Raw genomic sequence first — 19934 nt, 5'->3', positions numbered from 1 at the left:
CTGTGCCTCCAGTTTCCGTTTAGAATTAGTATTGTATAATTATTTTGAAGAGTCTGAGGGACGGGGATAAGAAGGAAGCCGTGAGAGGACAGGGACTTCCCTTGTCAGGGGCGACAAGGGCCGGGTTCAGTACAACAGGAGGGAGCAGCAAGGAGCTCCAAGCAAGAGAGCAGAGGGCAAAGGGGAAAGGTCACCAGGAGTGTCCAGGACCTGGGCACGGCCTCCAAGCTGTGCAGAAAACACAGGGAAGGGGTTGGACTTGAAATCACTCTTGCTGTGTTCATTCTTTTGATGGTAACACTGCCCTGGAAATGAAGCAGACAGCCTGTGGCTCCAGGGGCACATGTGGTGGTCAGCCACGCCCAGTCTGCACTGCATCTCCTCGTCCATCCATCATCCAGCCAGCCGTCTTAACTGTGTGACCGCACGTGAGCATTGCAGAAACAGCACGAAGCGTTCCGAGCCGTGAGGATGCATGATGGGCAGCCCTGGAGCCAGGCCTGGTGCCACGAGTACCCAGCAGGTCTCCACTACTACTTATTTCTTCTTAGGGGAAGAAATTCTAATCTCCCCACATAAGCTTAAGTCAATACAAAAAATAGCACAGAACACTGGCAAACGGACACAAACAGATAACGAACGTACACAAGACTGTAGAAAGCAAAAAGAATAAGGGAGAAATATACACTCCAAAAAGCAAAAGAAAACTAAAGCTGGGGACCATAATTGGCTATAAAAATAGCCCAGGATAGGGCGGTGAGGTTACAGTTGTAGTATGTAGTGTGATATAAATTTGGATTTCATGGTTTTACTGTATCATAGTGTTATAATACAATACAAAACTCATTTATGTCCGGGGGCAATGGCTCATGTCTGTAATCCCAGCACTTTGGGAGGCCAAGGTGGGCAGATTACCTGAGGTCAGGAGATCGAGACCAGCCTGGCCAACATGGTGAAACCTCGTCTCTACTGAAATACAAAAATTAGTCTAGCTTGGTGGCACATACGTGTAATCCCAGCTACTCAGCAGGCTGAGGCAGAAGAACTGCTTGAGCCAGGGAGACGGAGGCTGCAGTGAGCCAAGATTATGCCACTGCATTCCAGCCTGGCTGACAAAGGAAGACTCTGTCAAAAAAAAAAAAAAAACTCACTTATATAGCTTGTTATTATGCCATATTTATTTACTCTATAAGCTTTAAATATATTATAAACTTAGAATGTTCATTCGATTCAACCCAGTAATTTCATTGCTAGGAACTTCCTAGTTAAATATTCAGAATTATGCACAGTGATTTGTGTATGAGAATGGTCATCATGGTGTTATTTGTAATATCAAATAATTGAAAAGCAAAATATCTGATTATTGACTGATTAAATAAACAGTAATTGGGAATACGAAGGCAGACTGGCTTGCAGGGGCCGTTTAAAAGAGGGTATGTCCTGGTCATTGCTGTACAAGGTGCACCCACTCAGCAAGTTCAGGCAAGAGGCAGATAGGCTGGGGCAGAAAAGGGTAGCTCCCAAGTGAAGCCCCACCTTCAGGCTGGGGAAGGCTGGAAGCCTGGGGTTGGGATGACAGCCCCGTGGACAACAGTGGGGGGTTGTTCTTTTTCCTGGACCCACCCATGGCCACCCGTAGACCAATCAGCACACACTTCCTCCCTCCCCCTTGAGGCCCATAAACACCCTGGACTCAGCCAGACTCAGGGAGAGGAACAGATGACTGGCCTGCAGCGAGGAGTTACTGAATGACATGTGAATGATGGGGAAGACTGAACCGCAAGCACAAGAAACCGAGAACGATGCGGTGTGATCTGAGAGGCATGTATGCTGTTGGAGCAAGCAACCTGGAATCCATTGTGCCTTGCTGGCAGGAATTAACTCTGCCAAGCAAACCGTCAATAATGCAGCACAAATTATATGATCCAGTTACTCACCTAGCAAGGATATTAAGTGCTGAAATTTAGGACAGCAACTTCTTGATCATAAGAACTGGGGAAAAAGGAAAGTTCAGCTCATCTAGAATAGGAGGTTTTATTATAACACAAACAACTGACACATCTTGACTTCCAGCTGGGCATCTCTCCTTAGAAATCTTCTCCTGGATATCCCATCCTGTATGTAGCATCTTCTTCCCCTTGCATATGACTCCCAGGTGGGTGTCTCCTTAGAAATCTTACCCTGGATATCCCGTCCTGTATGCAGCATCTTCTTCCCCTTGCATGATGAAAGAAGGTCAGTTTACCAGGAAAACACAACAATCCCAAAAGTGCATGCACCTGATAACAGAGCTTCAAGATACATGAAGCAAAATTAACTGAAAATAAATAGGCAGATCCACATGGTTGATGTTTTAATGCACGTCTCTCTGTGTAATTGATAAAGCAGACTAAGAAAATCTGTAAGAATATAGAACATTCAAACAATAATATTAACTAACAATATTAACCAACTTGACCTAATCAGCATAGAGCATTTCACCAAATGACTGCAGAATCTGTATTTTTTTTCAAGTGCACATGCAACATTCACCAAAATGGACCATATACTAGACCATGAAGCAAGTCTTGATAAATTCCAGAGGAATAAAATTATACAGAGTAGGCTCTCTGACCATAATTAAATTGCCCTAGAAATTAATAACAAAAAAATGCCAAATATTTGAAGTTAAGCAAAATGCATGTCTAAATACATCAAAGAAGAAATCACAAGAGAAATTTCAAAATATGTTGAGTTGAATGCGAAGAAAAACGCATCAAAATTTTTAGGATGCAACTAAAGGAATCCTTGTAGGAAAATTTATAGCTTAAAATATAGATATTAGAAGGGAAAAAAGATTAGAAAAAATAGTACATTTTGTTGGAAATACATTTGAAAATATTTAATTCCATGAGAAAAAAAAAGCCTAATTTTTTTTTTTTTTTACAGGAAGTCTCACTCTGTTGCCCAGGCTGGAGTGCAGTAGCACAATTTCAGCTCACTGCAGCCTCCCCATCCCAGGTTTAAGAGATTTCTCATCCCTCTCAGCCTCCCAAGTAACTGGGAGTATAGGTGCGTGTCACCACACTTGGCTAATTTTTGTATTTTTTGTAGAGACAGGGTTTCACGATGTTGGCCAGGCTGGTCTCAAACTCCTGACCTCAAGTGATCTACCCGCCTCAGATCCCAAAGTGCTGGGATTACAGGCGTGAGCCACCACGCCTGGCCGCAAAACCTAATTTAAAGTGAAGCAATGATCTGTTCTTCAATCAGGTCTCTGGGATCTTTCTGTCTGCCATCACACAAGATGCTTGTTGCTGTAGCAACCACTGGGGAAGGAGAAATAATAACTGAGGGCTCTTCTACAGTGAAAAATTTTCAGGTTTTGTTTTTAGGAGCTCTTTTCATTCAGATCATTCTGTTCTCAAATGGCACACAGATCAGGTTCGATGCCAATGTAAAATGAAGCAAACATTTTCCATCTACACTATCTGCCCACACTTCCTCTCCCAGTTGGTGAGAACATAGACTCACTGTTTCCCCGAGTGAGGAACAGCACCAGACCCCCAAAATCTTCACAGCGGTGCCACGGTGATTGGGGTTCTGTGGGGACCCAGGGTAACATGCTTTCTTCATGGGCCACTCAGCTCTGCAGATGCCCTTGTCAGTAAAAACCAATCCCAGGTCCCTGAATACATATTAGGAAAGGAAAGACAGAGACACAAAAAGGGGGACAAGACCCCCACAATAAGAGGAACAAAACAGAGACACAATCAGAGAAATGAGACTGAGACACAATGAGGGGGATGAGACAGACACACAATGCAGGGGGTGAGACTGAGACACAATGAGGGGGTGAGACTGAGACACAATGCGGGGGTGGGACTGAGACACAAATGGGGGGTTGAGACTGAGACACAATGTGGAGGGTGAGACAGAGACACAACGGGGGGTGAGACTGAGACACAATGTGGGGGTGAGATTGAGACACAATGTGGGGGATGAGACAGACACAATGTGGGGGTGAGACTGAGATACAATGTGGGGGTGAGACAGAGACACAATGGGGGGATGAGATTGAGACATGATGGGGGGAATGAGACAGACACACTGGGGGGTGAGACTGAGATACAATGCGGGGGTCAGACAGAGACACAAATGGGGGTTGAAACAGAGACACAATGGGGTGGTGAGATGGACAAAATAGGGGGTGAGACTGAGACACAATAGGGGGTGAGAGACACAATGGGGGAGTGAGACTGAGACACAATGGGGGAGTGAGACTGAGACACAATGAGGGAGTGAGACTGAGACACAATGTGGGGTGAGATTGAGACACAATGGGGGGTAAGACTGAGACACAACGTGGAGGTGAGACATAAGGTGGGGTGAGACTGAGACACATGGGGGAGTTGAGACAGACACAATGGGGGAGCTAAGGCTGAGACACAGACACAGTGGAGGGGATGAGACTGAAGCATAAAGGGGACTGAAGCCAGACATAATGGGTGAGGGGTTGAGACTAGACACAATGTGGAGGAGGGTGAGGCTGAGAAACCATGTCAGAAACCACAAGCTAAATCAAAAAAGAAACAGTAATATGGAAAAATATATGCAAGAAATATGAAAAGGAGTCAGTATTCCTATGGTTCATTCAATAAGAGAAACACCGAGAGTCTAGCAGATAATAGGCAAATTACATAAAAGGTCAATCCTAAAAAAGCACAAATAAAAATGCTTAAGAAATATTCAAAAATTGTTCAACTTTACAAATAGGTAATGCATTTGTATTTTCATTCTCCAGTGCTTAAAATGATTTGTAAAATTAAATAATATTGGATTCTAGCCATATGTGGAATGTTACTAATCAAAGTTAAATTGACCCAAAATTTCAGGAAAGCAGCTTGGCAAAAAACAGCAATAACTTTAAAAATGTTCATGTACTTTTTACTAGATAATTTCACCTAAGAACTTACCGTAGGCAAATAATCCCACTTTTAAACAAGTATCTATGTACAAGAATGCACATCTTAGCAAAAGATGAATACAGTAGGACAGAGAATGGCTACGTCACTGTATGTCCATTTCCTGGGATATAATTTTAACATTACGGAGATGTTTATGAATTTGTGATGATAAAAGATAATGCATCTGGGATTAAGTGTGAAAACCAGCACATAAATTTCATATAAGAATCCTTTATTCAAACAAAATGCATTAAAACACTAAAAATACACAAAATATTAAAGTGGTTATTCATGGGGGCAAGAACTGTTCCATCATTTTCATGAATTCTTTGTTTCTTTCTCTAACTAACAAGTGCTAAGTACCATCTCCTCCCAGACAGGCCCCTGGGGCACTGGGCACACAAAAGTGAACAGAGAAAACCCTTGCCTCTGTGCAGCTCACACTCCAGTCGGGGAAGACAAGCAGTAAAATATCAATGAACACATACGGTAATGCAGGAAGGAAAGTGAAACATCTTTAGAAATTAGAGACACAAGGGCATTCCCAGGAGGAAAATGGAGGTTCCCCCAACACAAAGGAAAAAATTCAATGAATAAAGTGGAAATAGAAATGTTTGAAAGCTTGGCCTACACACAATCCCTTAAAAGAATACAGCTGCTGAGAAATGAAGCCCCGCCTTTTGTGATGGATTGACGTCATTATGAAGCTTCTCTCTACTGTAAGACACCACTGCCTACCCCAAAGTGCTCTAACAGTTGGAATAATGATTATGAACTATTTGTCACAATTGTCAGTCGACATGTGTGTTTGATACATTATAGCCACCAGCACACTTTTAAGTGGAAATAAAATCTTATCATTTTAATGTGATCAAAATAATTTGCCTCTTATGAACTTACTCTCAAACAAGAGTTCACTTTCAGACTTTGGCTTTCAGACAATTTTAGGCTTCACTCTGACAGCAGCCCACCTACCATGTCCTCCCTTGGCATAGGCACAACCATGAGGAGAGGCTGTGGTCAGGGTTGTCATCCTTCAACTCCATCCATTTTCTTTTGTTTTTTTTTGTTTTTTTTTTTTTTTATGTTGAGACGGAGTCTCGCTCTGTCGCCCAGGCTGGAGTGCAGTGGCCGGATCTCAGCTCACTGCAAGCTCCGCCTCCCGGGTTCACGCCATTCTCCTGCCTCAGCCACCCGAGTAGCTGGGACTACAGGCGCCCGCCACCTCGCCCGGCTAGTTTTTTGTATTTTTTTAGTAGAGACGGGGTTTCACCGTGTCAGCCAGGATGGTCTCGATCTCCTGACCTCGTGATCCGCCCGTCTCGGCCTCCCAAAGTGCTGGGATTACAGGCTTGAACCACCACGCCCGGCCATAACTCCGTCCATTTTTGCTCCAACCACTTTGATGGTCTTATCAGGGGCATAAATGTTTATAATTGTCTATCTTTTTTGCTGTATGGAAACTTTTATACATATATTATGTCCTTCTTTGTCTCTCATAAGCTTTTTGGATTTCAAGTCTGTTTTGTCTGGTATTAGTATAGCCACCTCTGCTCTGCATCGCTGACTGTGTCTGTCAACCTATGCATGTCTTTGGATCTAATGTGGGTCTCTTGTAGAGAGCATAGAGTTGGATCATGATTTTTCTGGCCTATTCTGCCAATCTCTATCTTTTGATTGGATAATTTAAGCCATTTACATTTAAAGTAGTTATTGATAAGAAAGGTCTTAACTTCTCTCAGTAGCATGTTTGAAATTATCCATAGGTTAATTTACCTGTGAAAGGACAAATCTCAGATTGGGTCTAAAAACAAAATCCAACCATGTGCTACTTGTAAAAGTCACACCATCAGTGTGGCCCTGCGGGGTGCAATGGGTTCCCTAACACCAGAAGCACCCCAGTCTTAACCAGGACACACAGCAGTTCAGCCAGTAGTCACACTTCAGAGATGAGCCTGGCCCGTGCCACAAGGGCCTGACCACGCTCACGACTTCCTGGTCGGCATGAAGGATGCTGGGTATGAGCCCTGCTGCCAAAAATCACAGTATTCAAGACTTGTGTCAAAGTTAATAGTTGTTCAGCTCTTCCTCCTAGATAAGAATCTAGGAGGCTGGGCGCAGTGGTTCACAACTGTAATCCCACCACATCAGCAGGCCAAGACAGGAGGACTGCCTTAGCCTAAGAATTTGAGACCAGCCTGGGCAACATGGCCTTACTCTGTCTCTACAAAAAAAATTTAAAAATTAGCCTGGCGTGGTGTCATGCACCTGTAGTTCCAGCCACTTAGGAGGCCGAGGTGAGAGGATCCCTTGAGCCCAGGAGGTCGAGGCCGCAGTGAACCGTGGTCACACCGCTAGGTGCCTTGGGTGGCAGAGTGAGATCCTATCTCTAAAGAATAAATGAGTAAATAAATAAGAATATACGGAAGCATCTGTCTCTGTTAGGAAAGTCACACCAGGTCTAAACCCAATGTCCAACTGTGAACTCAGGGAATCCTGGTGCTGGGTTGGGAGAATCAGTGAGCACAGCCCCCAAAACAGTCACAGGAATTTCGACAAACCTTCCATGCAGGGTGCAGCCAGGACACAGGAGGACCTGAGAGCTGGGGGTCCCGGCAGCCCCTGAGGGAGCTGTGTGCCTGTTCTTGCGCCTGCTGACTAACAAATGCTTCCAACACGTCCAGGCATGTGCAGAAGCTGACCTGAGCCCCCGACCCCCCACCACAGTACACCTGTGGGAGGGTGGGGAATGGTCACGCACCCCAACTTTCCCAGCTGTGCTGGGGCCCCAGGGCAGGGGACTTGCCCTGGGCTGCCTGGGCAGCCAGGGAGTCGGGCGTCTGTCTGCTGGGACATTTTCCAGGCAGCCTCTCAGCCTCCTGTCCCACAGGTGCAAAGCACTTAAGTGAGACCCGCGAAGGGTCTGGCCTCAGGGGCTGTCAGATGTAAGCCTCCTCCTTGGCCCAGCACCAGCCCCTGGGTCTCTCTCAGGCCCCTCCCACGTCCTTTGTTTTTTTGCTTTTTTCTTTTTTTTGAGGCGGAGTCTCGCTCTGTCGCCCAGGCTGGAATGCAGTGGTGCGATCTCGGCTCCTGCAAGCTCCGCCTCCCGGGTTCACGCCATTCTCCTGCCTCAGCCTCCCGAGTAGCTGGGACTACAGGCGCCGCCACCACGCCCGGCTAATTTTTTGCATTTTTAGTAGAGACGGGGTTTCACCGTGTTAGCCAGGATGGTCTCGATCTCCTGACCTCATCATCCGCCCACCTCAGCCTCCCAAAGTGCTGGGATTACAGGCGTGAGCCACCGCACCTGGCCGTCCTTTGTTCTTTATTCCTTATAAAACTAATCCCCGCCCAGAGCACTAATCCAAGCTACGTGGTTAGACCCAAGGGCTGTGTGCAGCCACCGGAGAAAGGACTCGCCAGCAGCAGGGATGACGGGGTCGGTTTCTGCAGAGCCTGCCCCAGGTCACCAGCTGACAGTGTTAGAACCCAGCCATCGCTCACCAACGGGAAAGGCCGGAAAACGTTTCCGAGTGAAGACTCAATCAATTGGTGTTTTATTTTTCCACTTAAGCATCTAATGATTATTGTTATTGAAAAATTATAAACTGTAGCTTCTCAGACATCTGCTTTTGGAGCAGGAGGGATGACAGCTTCGGTCTGGGTGCCCCGTTTACCAAAACAGCAGAGCCACGTCGGAAAAGAGAAGGCTCTGGCAGGAGAACGCGTGCTCTCCTGTGAGCTGCTGCAGCTCTGCATTCCCTGAGACGACAAAGTTCAACTCCTGGGGTTTGAAGAACTGCGGGAGAGGAAGGAGAGGGCTGCTCCGCCTCACTCTGAGTGTCTGGTGAGCGGCTGGTGGCACAGCAAGGCCCGCAGAGGTGGAGGCTCCGGCCTCCGGGAGGGTCTCCAAGCGGCTTCTGTGCTGCAGACCTCGTCTTCCCACTGGCGGTCAGCTTCGTCCTTTTTGTGTTTCCCTAAAAAACTGCTCACAACTAAACAAGGGGCAGATCTCAGGATGACGGCCCCCAGGAAGCTCCAAAGCTCTAAGCACGGCTGGCCCTGGTCCCCCACCCGCGACAGCAGCCCCCTCCCATAAACACAATTTACAAAAGAAGAATAGAAAGAAAAGGGAATGTAAAAAGGAAGAAAGGGAGGAGGGAGAGACAAGAGAAGGGAGGAGGCAGAAGGGAGAGAAGGGAGGAGGGAGAGGGGAGAGAAAGAAGAGAAGGTCTTCATTAAAAAAAAAAAACCTCGGCTCACTCATAAAATCATTGTGTTTTATTGGTAAACTCACCACAACGTGAGTTCTGTGAGAGCGAGGAGTTGCTCCTTACCCCGTGGTGGTGAGTACTGACACATGGGAGACGCTCTGGGACGTCTGATGAACTAATTGTAGGTTTGAGGATTTGAAGCACAGAGAGGAAAGGCAGACGCCCCTGCCTGAATGCCTCACTCTGAAAGCCCTCAGGCATCTCTCCTGTATCTGCCACGGACATCCTTGTGACTCAAGCAGGCGCCTCTGTGGCCTGCCAGGTTCTGAAGGACCCGCAGCCTGGGGAAGGAGAGAGCCAGGGAGCACCTGGCCCTGGTCCTGTTCTCTCCCACCCTCCAGGACACAGGGTAGGCCCCTGAACCAAACTTGGCCAACCGTGGAGCTGCACAGCCTGCAGTCCCGCACAGGGGCCCTCGCACTGGAACCACCTGCAGGTTTGCAAGAGGAAGCCCAGCTCCCTGCCCCTGGATGTCCTGCTTGGTTGGGCTGGGCTCAGCCTTGGCATCAGAATTCCCAAGCTCTCCAGGTGACTGTCACGTGTGGTCAGAACCAGGCTCCACGGGCCGCCACTCTCAGGACCACCTGAGCTTCCTCAGTCCTTCGTGTCGACCTTTCATGTCGAACACACAGGGAACCTGAGGGAACCGTGCGAAACCCCAGTTCAACACGGAAGCCGCGTCCCTCCACTGCCCTGCTGCGGGGAAGCGAGGGAGGTGCCCGGCCCATCCTGACCTAGGTAACCTCATTCCAACCCACTTTCTTCTAATCCTAGAAATCCTAGCCCTAAAGTAAGTAATCTCGATTCTGCTCAAATGTTACGTAAACACTTTCGTAGAACTTGGGGCTGTTGATTTTCAGATTTATGTGCCCCATCCTGGGAAGATAAATCATTGCTGATCCTAGGAAATAATTACAAAACCGTTTTTCTCATGCAGGGTTTGGCCTGTATTAACGGCTGTGCAATCACTCAACACAGACTCTGTGGAAAACTTTCTGGAATAGCCTGTTTCACAGAAGCACAGAGCAGGGGAGATGCAGGTCCTCCTCCCACGGAGCTGAGTTCTCCGGTATCCAGAGGCAAGGTCAATAGAAAGGGTGACCACTTTTACTTCCGTGTTGCTGTTCCGAATGCAGTTGAATGGCCAGTTGCCACCTTAACAAATGAGGTGAACCCCAAAAGTCAAAACACTGGCTCCAGGTCACACAGGCATGAGAGGAGGCCGCAACCCAGAGCTCAGCTTCATACTCCCGAGCAAGCAGTCACTCCTCTGACCGCAGGGCCTCTTTGCTGATGTACTGGGAAAGTCCAGCTTATCAAAGCAAAACAATAAAGGGTGTAAATCCTTTAGTTTTACACAGAGAATGCATACCTACATAAAAGCATCCTTCCAGTTTACTTGCCCGTTATCTACACGTTTTTAACGTTACTTCATTTTCACAATTTGCTGTGTATGCATCACAGTCCTCCCAAGAAACAGAAGTGGTAAGCAATAGAGATAGAAAGAAAGAGCTATGGGTAAGCAGGTGCAGATGTAGACATGGATTAGATACAGGCTAGAGAGAAGAGAGCTAGGGATACACAGGTGCAGATGAAGACATGGATTAGGTGCAGATGAAGACATGGATTAGATACAGGCGAGAGAGAGGGAGGGAGAGAGAGCTACAGATACACAGGCATACATGTAGACATGGATTAGATACAGGCTAGAGAGAGGGAGAGAATGAGCTATGGGTACACAGGTATTGATGTAAACATGGATTAGATACAGGCTAGAGAGAGAGAGCTATAGGTACACAAGTGCAGATATAGACACAGATTAGATACAGGCTAGCAAGACAGAGCTACAGATACACAGATGCAGATGTAGACATGGAATAGATACAGGCTAGAAAGAGGGAGAGAGCTACAGGTACACAGGTGCAGATGAAGATATGGATTAGATACAGACTAGAGAGAGGGAGAGAGAGAGAGCTACAGGTACACAGGTATAGATGTACACATGGAGTAGATACAGGCGAGAGAGAGAGAATGAATTTTTTCAAGGAATTGGCTCATGTAATTATAGCACTGACAAGTCCAGACTCTCGGACTGGGCCACAGGCTGGACGCCAAGGCAAGATATCTAGTTTATCATCTTGAGGCCGAATTCCTTGACCTTTAGGGAAACCTCAGTGTGAGTTTAAGGTTCCTCTGCTGATTGGATGAGGCCACCTGTATTCATGGAGAATGTCTCTTTCACTTAAAATGAGCAGATGGAGGTGCAAGCTACACCCACCACACACCTGCCCAGCACCCGAGGCCCGGGTGTTTGGCTGAGCGGCCGGGCAGTGTTGCCTGACACACAAAGCCTTCCACCCACGCTGTGCCACGCAGGACAGAAATGATCTCACTTGACAGTAATGCTGTTACAGACTCACGGTTTCAGGGCAAGGGGAGCCCTGGGGACCGACTACTCCAGACCAGAAATCTGATGCCCAAAGACTGGTGCCCCCCGCCCAAATCCCCCTGGTCTTCGATGCTTTGATTCCTCTGGTTTCCGGGGTCAACTGTGTTTCCCTCCACCACGCTGCTCCCACTACAGGATTTCCCGTTTGTGTTTCAATCTGGGAAGTGGAACAGAGGTGGTAAAACCCACGACAGGGACACAGCGGTCGACACATCCATGTGGTGCCTTTGACGCTGTCGGGACCACGTTCTCCCCTGAGGGAAACCTCAGTTCATTCTGGGCAGGAGGCAGGTGCTCTGATGGTCCAGAAGGCAGCCTCCACCCCAGCTATGCCGTGACCCACCCTAACGAGCCAGGCCCCGCCAGCTCCACACCTCCGGCCGAGGCTGTACTGGCCACTTTAACCGCCAGCTCTCCAGAAAGAAAGCATCGTCTCATGATCTCTGCTTTAGCACTCGGAGTAACTGGATTTACTTTGCATTGACTGAGCTCGGAACCCTGGAGTCAGATGACACCCAGCCCCGGCGCCAGCTGCGTGGCGTTTCCCCCGGCCTCTTGTCCGTGTCAGCGGGCGGGACGGGCTTGGGTCGCCTTGGCCCCCTCCCTCCACCACCTCAAACCAGGAGGCGGCTGAGGGCAGGAGGCGCGCCCCACCCCTGGGACGACCCGGCAAACTCGCTTCCTCCTCTCCTGTCAGAGGCAGGGGTGAGGCGAGCCCTTGGCCACCGAGTGGGTGCACCTTAAATCCCATTCTTCCAGTGTCTATTCCCACTCATGTGTGCTGCAAAAATACATAGACTTTAGATGAGTAAATGAAGAAACAAACTCACTCAGTTCCCTTTGACAAATCGGTCAACAGTCTGAAAAACTTCATGAGACTTTTCTGTTTTCTTGTATTTCTTCTTTTCCAGTTACCTTTTCTGGATCAAGGAACCATTTGGAAGCATAATCACCCTTCGGTCTGGGCCTCCCCAGCTGCGCCTCTGGCCAGTGGCTGCCACACGTGTCTGCCCCAAAGTACTCTCAGGGAGACAGCCAGTCCTACCGGCCAGAAGCGTCCTTTGCATTCCCGCAGCCGAGCAGAACCCCAGATCTGCTCCATCAGGAACCCACGCGGGCAGTGGGCCGGGCGCTCACCTCACCCGCATCAGCGCCACTGTGGGAGAGGCTGAGAGCCCGTAGCTCATGCTGCCTGGGACCCTGCACCCTGGGCCCAACACAGCCTCCCACAAGGGCAGGTCCAGGTTCCAGTCACACCAGCCCCCAGGCACACCACCAGCCCTCCACACAGAAGTCCAGCCCCAAGTACAAGCCCCAGCCCCACTCCTTGTGCATCCCACGGCTGCGGGGTTTGATGCATCTTCAGCCTCCCCAGCAGGCTCCGAGCTCCTTGAGGCAAGGAGGAGGCTATCACAAGAGCCCTGCCCACCGTGGGGACCTGGCAGGTGTGTGCTGCTGAGGAGGAGGAGGTCGGCTGCAGGATCCATCTCCTTCAGGCTCCAAAGGGAGGGAAAAGACCCCTGAACAGTGGGGTCTGTTGATTCACATGCTGGGACCCGGGATCCCAGAAATGCAAGGGACAGCTTTCGACGCACAGCACCTGGCACTGTGGCTAACTCCTGAATCTCCAACCAATAAAAAAAACCAGCCCTAGAGAAACCACATGATGCTCTGTCTCATCCCAGGTCCCCAAATGGTGCTCCAGACCATGCACCCACAAATTCCCTTCGGAGGAGGCCGTAAGCACTCCGGGATGAGACCTCCCGCACACGCCCGTCATCCTGCAGGCTTCAAGGGGAGACAACCAAGCTGGAAGGCGAGTGGCGGGAACCTCGCTCCGAGTCTCCTCATCAAGACCAAGAGGTTTACAGAGAGATTTTCCTCCGCAGGGTTTGTGCTTTCAGGGGTCATGTGCTCGCCTCTGAGGCCACCAGGAAGCGTGGAACCCAACAGGGCAGGTGGTCCTCCCAGACGCTGTCCCAAGGTAGCACGTGTGCCCAGCCTGGCGAGGGTATCAGCCCACTGCAGGGGCGAGCCAGCTGCCACCAGCTCCTGCAGGGCAGGCATGCAGATGAATGTCCCCTTGGTCTTCAAAGATGAGAGCCATGTATCATTAACCCAAAAAGTCAACTAGTCAATTCTTCACTTAGCAGAGGGGGAAGCAGACATTCCAGACTGCAAAATCATTTCAAACAAAACCAAGGAAATGCGCCAGGACGTTCCAACTTCAGTGGGAGCTGCAAGAAGAACACAGAAGAGTCTAGAATGAGAGCCCGCTTCGTGCCGGAGCTTCCCAAACCTGCGGTTGTGGCTGATTTTTCGTTGGTGGTGTTGTTCATCTCACAGGACATACGGCATTTTCCATCTGAAGAGTGGCCTCTTGGGAAGGCAGGAGGGTCCATTTAAACTGGACACACTTCTCCCACGTCCAGCCCCGAGGCCCTCCCGCAGTGGGGGCTGCCCCACCTCCTGGGGGCAGTTTCCTCCCACATCAAGGCACTGGCCTCGAGGGAGATGCCCAGGACGTGCACAGCGCAGAAGGGAGGGAGCGTCCCTGATCTCAGTTCCGTGGAGACAATGACTTGACATTTGTGTGACCGGCACCTACACTCAGCAGAGCGGACAGGAGGTCCAGGAATAAACTGCGGAGGGCAGCTTCGCACAAATGGACCCCGAGAGGGAAAGGTTTGCAGGGAGCTGTCCAGCGACCTTGCACCCTGGCTCTTTAGAAAGAGGCCCACCAGCACCCCACAAGGATGCCTGTCCCTCGCCAGTCCCTCCCCTCCCCTGGGGTTTTCACTGTCCTCATCCACAGGAACAACTGATGACATCTCACATTTTGCAAATTCCTGAGTGGGGCCCACTGTGGGCTTAGTGAAAAAAATGCTGGGCTGAAAGCCGGAAGGCTTGGATTCTGTTACCAGTGTGATCCCTTTCTCTCACGGAATCGTGAAATACACAACCAGAGGATGTTTAACTTGTAAACAGTAAACCTATTCAGTGAGCAAGCAATTTCAGAACTCTTTAGGGTCCTGCTGGTTTGGTTTGGGAGATGAGGTCACTGTAGCTAGACTCTGACCCAGGGCATGACCTTGTGTCAAGGGAGACCCTAAGCAAATGGTCAAAATGTGCCTCAGTTTACTGATCCATTAAGCAGCAACACTGCCACTTCCTACCTACTTAGTGGAACTCAAACATCTGAGAGAACACTTTGGAATACAGATGCCATTCTCAAAACTGAAGTTTTTCTTTATCTACCAGGTGCATACTAAAGGGACCTGCCTCATTTTTACAGATGGCCGGGTCCTGAGACAGCTGGATGTACCCTGGGCTGGCTGGAAGGGGGGATCCCAGAGCCCACAGGGGTGTGGGAGCAACGGGGCTGACCACTGCACGTAACCCACGCAGGGAGACCAGGCGCAGGCTCGCCCACCAGGAGTGGGGAGCAGAGCTCCCAGATCCTTGGGCAGCTGGGAGTTTTCAGTCAGCACCAGCTCAAAAACCTCACACTGGCCTGACATAGAAACTGGTGATGGAACAAAACTTGGTCCACTCGGCTCTCACAGGAGACCGGACATCCACTGTGAGGTCTGCAGTGATGGAAGCGAGGGCATGTATTCTCATCCCACACAGGAAGACTGGACGTCCACTGTGAGGTCTGCAGTGATAGAAGGGAGGGCGTGTATTCTCATCCTGCACAGGAGACTGGACGTCCACTCTGAGATCTGCAGCGATGGAAGAGAGGGGTGTATTCTCATCCTGCAGAGGTGACCGATGTCCACTCTGAGGTCTGCAGCGATGGAAGGGAAGGAGTGTATGTCGTCCCGCACAGGAGACTGGACGTCCACTGTGAGGTCTGCAGTGATGGAAGGGAGGGTATGTATTTTCATCCCGCACAGGAGGCCGGACGTCCACTCTGAGGTCTGAAGCGATGGAAGGGAGGGTGTGTATTTGCAGGGCGCCAAGCAGGAGGGTGGGGCAGCTCCGCCTAAGTCCTGAACTCCCCACTGGCTGCAGACAAGGATTCTAAAGGCAGCGGCGAATTTCAGGAAAGCAGAAGCTACGGGCAAAGTCATCAATCAGGACGTTGGGGTTTCCTGTGGGTTCCGACCTAAAAGAGAGGGAGATCTCGAAGTGAGGACTTACGGGTCGTCAGAGGATTCAAGGATTTCCTGATCTGCGGTTGGTTGAGGAGGAGCAGCTTTGTTTAAAAATTGGGGTGAGCAGAGAAAATGTTAACGGCTTGGGGGTGTGGCTCCCTCCAAGCCCCTCAAGAAGAAATTTAGACCCAAAGAGCGGTGGTCAGAGGTCAGCCTCCTGTCCCCCCATCAGAGGTCTCTTCGTGGGGGTCCTCCGTGGGCTCCGGGCTTCTGAAAGGCAGCTCGGGGACAAGTGTGAAGATGGGATCTTTAGAGTCTACAGAGAAACAAGCGTCTCTGGACTCACCGCCCGGCTGCTGACTCGACTGCCGGTACCTTCTTGCTTATCAAGTTGTTCATTACGGGCGAGCTGGGGTCCCGTTGCAGGAAGTTTCAGGGGGCTGGGGGGCAGCAGGCCTCTAAAACGGGAGTCCCTGCTCCCTCTCAAAATGAACCCCTCGATCCTCGGAGGGACTGTGAGCTTCAGCGTCCACACGCATGGGCTGGCTCCGCAGGCCTCGAGGTGTCTGGGGACAGCCCCCCTCCCCACCGCCCGGGGCCGGCCCCTCCTCCGCACCCTGGGCAGAAAGAACACGATGCCGTCATCCTCAACACATGGCTCGGCCGAAGGATTTGAAATGGAGAGTTTTCAAGAATTATTTTTAATAAAATAAACCTTGAGGTCAGAGACTGGCCATGTCGGGCCCCGGGGCAGAGACGATTTACAGTCTTTGGTGTCTAAAGAAAGAAACATTCCAGGGCCGCCCTCCCTCCGCAGGTCAAGTTTCATTGCCAAGGAGCCCCTTCTGCAGCCCGTGGGCTCCGTAAAGACCACATCCCTGCCCGCGCCTGCGTCAGAGCCCAGGTCCCCCGCGCTGCCCCACCGGCTGTTGCCCTTGGGCCTGGCGCTCTCCCCAGGAACGCCTGTGAACGGCACCGTCAGCTCATGTCACTGGGCTTCTAGTCAGAAAGGCTGGTGTGCGGAGGCTCAGGGGCCGCCTGTGCTATTTAAACATCGCAGTCAACTCCCCTTTGCCTGTTTCCCTAGAAAAAAGGTCTAACATCATCTCCTGACTCTAAAATAAGCAAAGTGTCATTGCAGACCGTGTGTACACCTATTCTGTGTATGCACACGCGAGCACGGCTGGTCACCGAGGCACAGAGCGTTTGAGAGGGCCCTGCTCAGGCCCAGCTCACACTGGGGTCAGACCTGGGGACCCCCCCCGGGCAGTGTCAGCCAACTAGTGCCCAGGTTTCTGAGTCTCACAGACGTGAAAAGTCTGCAAAGGTTGTCCGTTGTGTTATTTTGGCTGGTAAAGACTCAAAATAGGAATGGCCAGCTTTTGTCAGCAATATTTCAAAAGGATTTTTTTAAAGGACTCTCTGTTGAAAACATTTCTGTTTAGGGCTAGAGAGTCTCCTGTCTAGAATTATCTCATCCACTGAGAATAAGCAGCACCACCTGGCGGAAACCCAGACCCCGCCAAGGGTCTGCCGTGCCCACTGCAGGCATGGCACAGCGTGTGCACTTCTTTCTGGGTGCCTGAAGCCCTCTGAGCACACGAGAGGGACAAGGCTGTCAGCTCACCCTCCCACAGCCCACGTACAGGGAGCTGGCCCAGTTCGGGTGGCCGGACCTGTCTCACCTCTGGATCCACCCTGGCCCCAATCAATTATGTTCTAGAGTGTGGAGGCATTCGTAGATTTAGAGATGTGTAGAAATGATGAGCTCTGACCCTGGGCCTCCGTTAACACAAACCCCCGAGCGCAAAGCTCCTGGCAGAGGTGCAGACGGGGCCTCTCCAGGCCCACAGCCCGCCTTTGTGTCCACACATGACATCACTTCACTGTGGGTGCCTTGAGGAACACAGCGTCCTTGGAGGGTTCCCTGAGGTTGGCGTGGCCACAAAGGACAGCTTACCAACGAGGCGCCGCCCTCACCCCTGGGAACGGTCACAATAACTCACAAATTATAAACGCCTGGAAATCCACCAGATTAGCCGTTCCGGAGCCCAGCATTAGGAAGATTTGGCTGGGAGAAAGCATGGAGGCTGTCATGGCCGGCATGGGAGGGGACGCCGGGGACACAGGCCAGGGAGAAGTCCTGCCCCCAAGGCTGCCTCCCACGCGGTGAAGCCAGTACCTGCCCACGCCCTCCGACCTCTACAGCCTTGCAGGGCCACAGAGGAGCCCAGCTGCTCCCCTCCCTCCACAGCTCCTCCTTCCCAAGACACTTCCACATGTGATGTGACTCTGACCTCCGTCTCCCAAGGAGTCCTATGTGTTCATCTGAGCAGGGTGTGGGGAGCGAGCTGGCCGTGCTGAGTGGGAGGGTGTGTGATACCAGGGCCCAGGGCAGGTCTAAGGTCTGCAGTACCTGGGCAGGGCCTGGACAGGGCATCTCTTGTGGCCACTGCGTGTCCTCCTCCCCCAACACCAGGTTTGCCACTGAGGCCAGTGCCCTGGACACCAGCCAAGGGCCCTGCCATGCCCACAGCTTGTGCAGACCCAAAAGAGGGATAAGGCCGAGAAGATTTAATGGCCCAGGGGAGCCTGGAGACCTCGTCTCCAGAAATTTTACCATATTGTTGCTTTTAAAATGCCAAAATAACATGTTTTAAGTCATTTCAAATCGGACCTAAAAAAGCAAATGCAAAGATATAGAAGTGCACAAGCTCCCTTGACCCCAACCTGACCTCGACCCTGACCCCAACCTTGACCCCAACCTGACCTCAACCTCAATCCTGACCCCTACCCAACCTCAACCTCAACCCTGACCCCCACCCGACCCAGATCCAATGCTGACCTTGACCTTGACCCCAACCTTGACCCCCAACCCGATCTTAACATCAACCCTGACCCCCAACCCAACCTCAACTTCAACCCTGACCCAATCTGATCCAGACCCAATCCCAACCTTGACCCTGACCCCAACCTTGACTCTGACCCGACCTCAATCTCAACCCTGACCCTAACCTGACCTGACCCAGACCCATCCCCAACCCGACCTCAACTCTGACCCCAACCCTGACCCTGACCCCAGCCCGACCTCGACCTCCATCCCAATCTGACCCTGACCCCAGCCCCAACCCTGACCTCGACCCTGACCCAGGGAAGGGTGAGGCCGTTGCCCTCCTCACAGCAGAGCCTGGGGCCCCCAGTGGCAGCATCCTCCAAATGCTCCTGGCAATTAGGCAGATCCTGCCATGGTGAGGATTTGCTAAAACCCAGCTGGTGCCTTTCAGAAGCAGCCTCACGGTAACCACAGGGAACAGCCCATTCCTCACCTTCTGCTGTGAGCCCTCTGTGGTTTTAAATGTGGGTGAATTCGGAGGACAGTGGTGAAAGGGAGTTCCGTGGGGCTCTGTTCTCTAAAGAGGCCCCTGGCTGCTGCCAGCTTGTGCTTGTGACCGATGCTGGGGCCGACAGGAAATGCCGGTGCCTGGAACCCCAGGGAGCCCGGCGCTCGCCCACGTGTTGCAGATGAACTTGGCCTTTCCTCATTAAACTTCACTGTGTGGAACATAAACCTCGTGATTTTGGACTCTCTACTAATTTGGAAATGGGTAACACATAGACGGGCTCGGCTGAATTTCTCTTTGAAATAAAAGTTTGTTTAAAAAATAAGCAGCATCAATAAAATTGCAAGCGTAAACCTCTGAACAATATCACTTATGGAGGATAAGGCTATATTTACTGTAAGAGCTGACTGTTTTGCTGAGAAACAGCTGTGTTCCGGGGTAAAATGTGGCCTGGGGTAAGATCTAGTGTGTGTCATGGCACTGATGGGTTCTAGCAAAACTTGTCGAACGTAATTTATGTGACCTGCTAATCACAAATCTTTTCGATATCATATTGAGGATATGCCCCAGGATTCACATTAATGGATCAGTTTGAATTTCTGCATGAGACTGAAAGTAACGGAAGCACATTACCTAAGAAACTGTAAATGCAGATTTCCCTTCATTTTGCAGCAGACTCTTTTCTGGGCAGTAGCAATGGTGATGTTTTGTATGCAAGTAAACACACCACAGCTTGCTAATAGTAATGAACAATGAGCATAATTTCCAGAGCCAGAGGCGCTCCCAACACACCATAAATCTTAATTATGATAAAGAAAGTGAAT

This window comes from Theropithecus gelada, chromosome 3, assembly GCF_003255815.1.
Source record: "Theropithecus gelada isolate Dixy chromosome 3, Tgel_1.0, whole genome shotgun sequence".
Classification (NCBI taxonomy): Eukaryota; Metazoa; Chordata; class Mammalia; order Primates; family Cercopithecidae; genus Theropithecus; species Theropithecus gelada.
Note: the sequence above shows the minus strand (reverse complement) of the source record.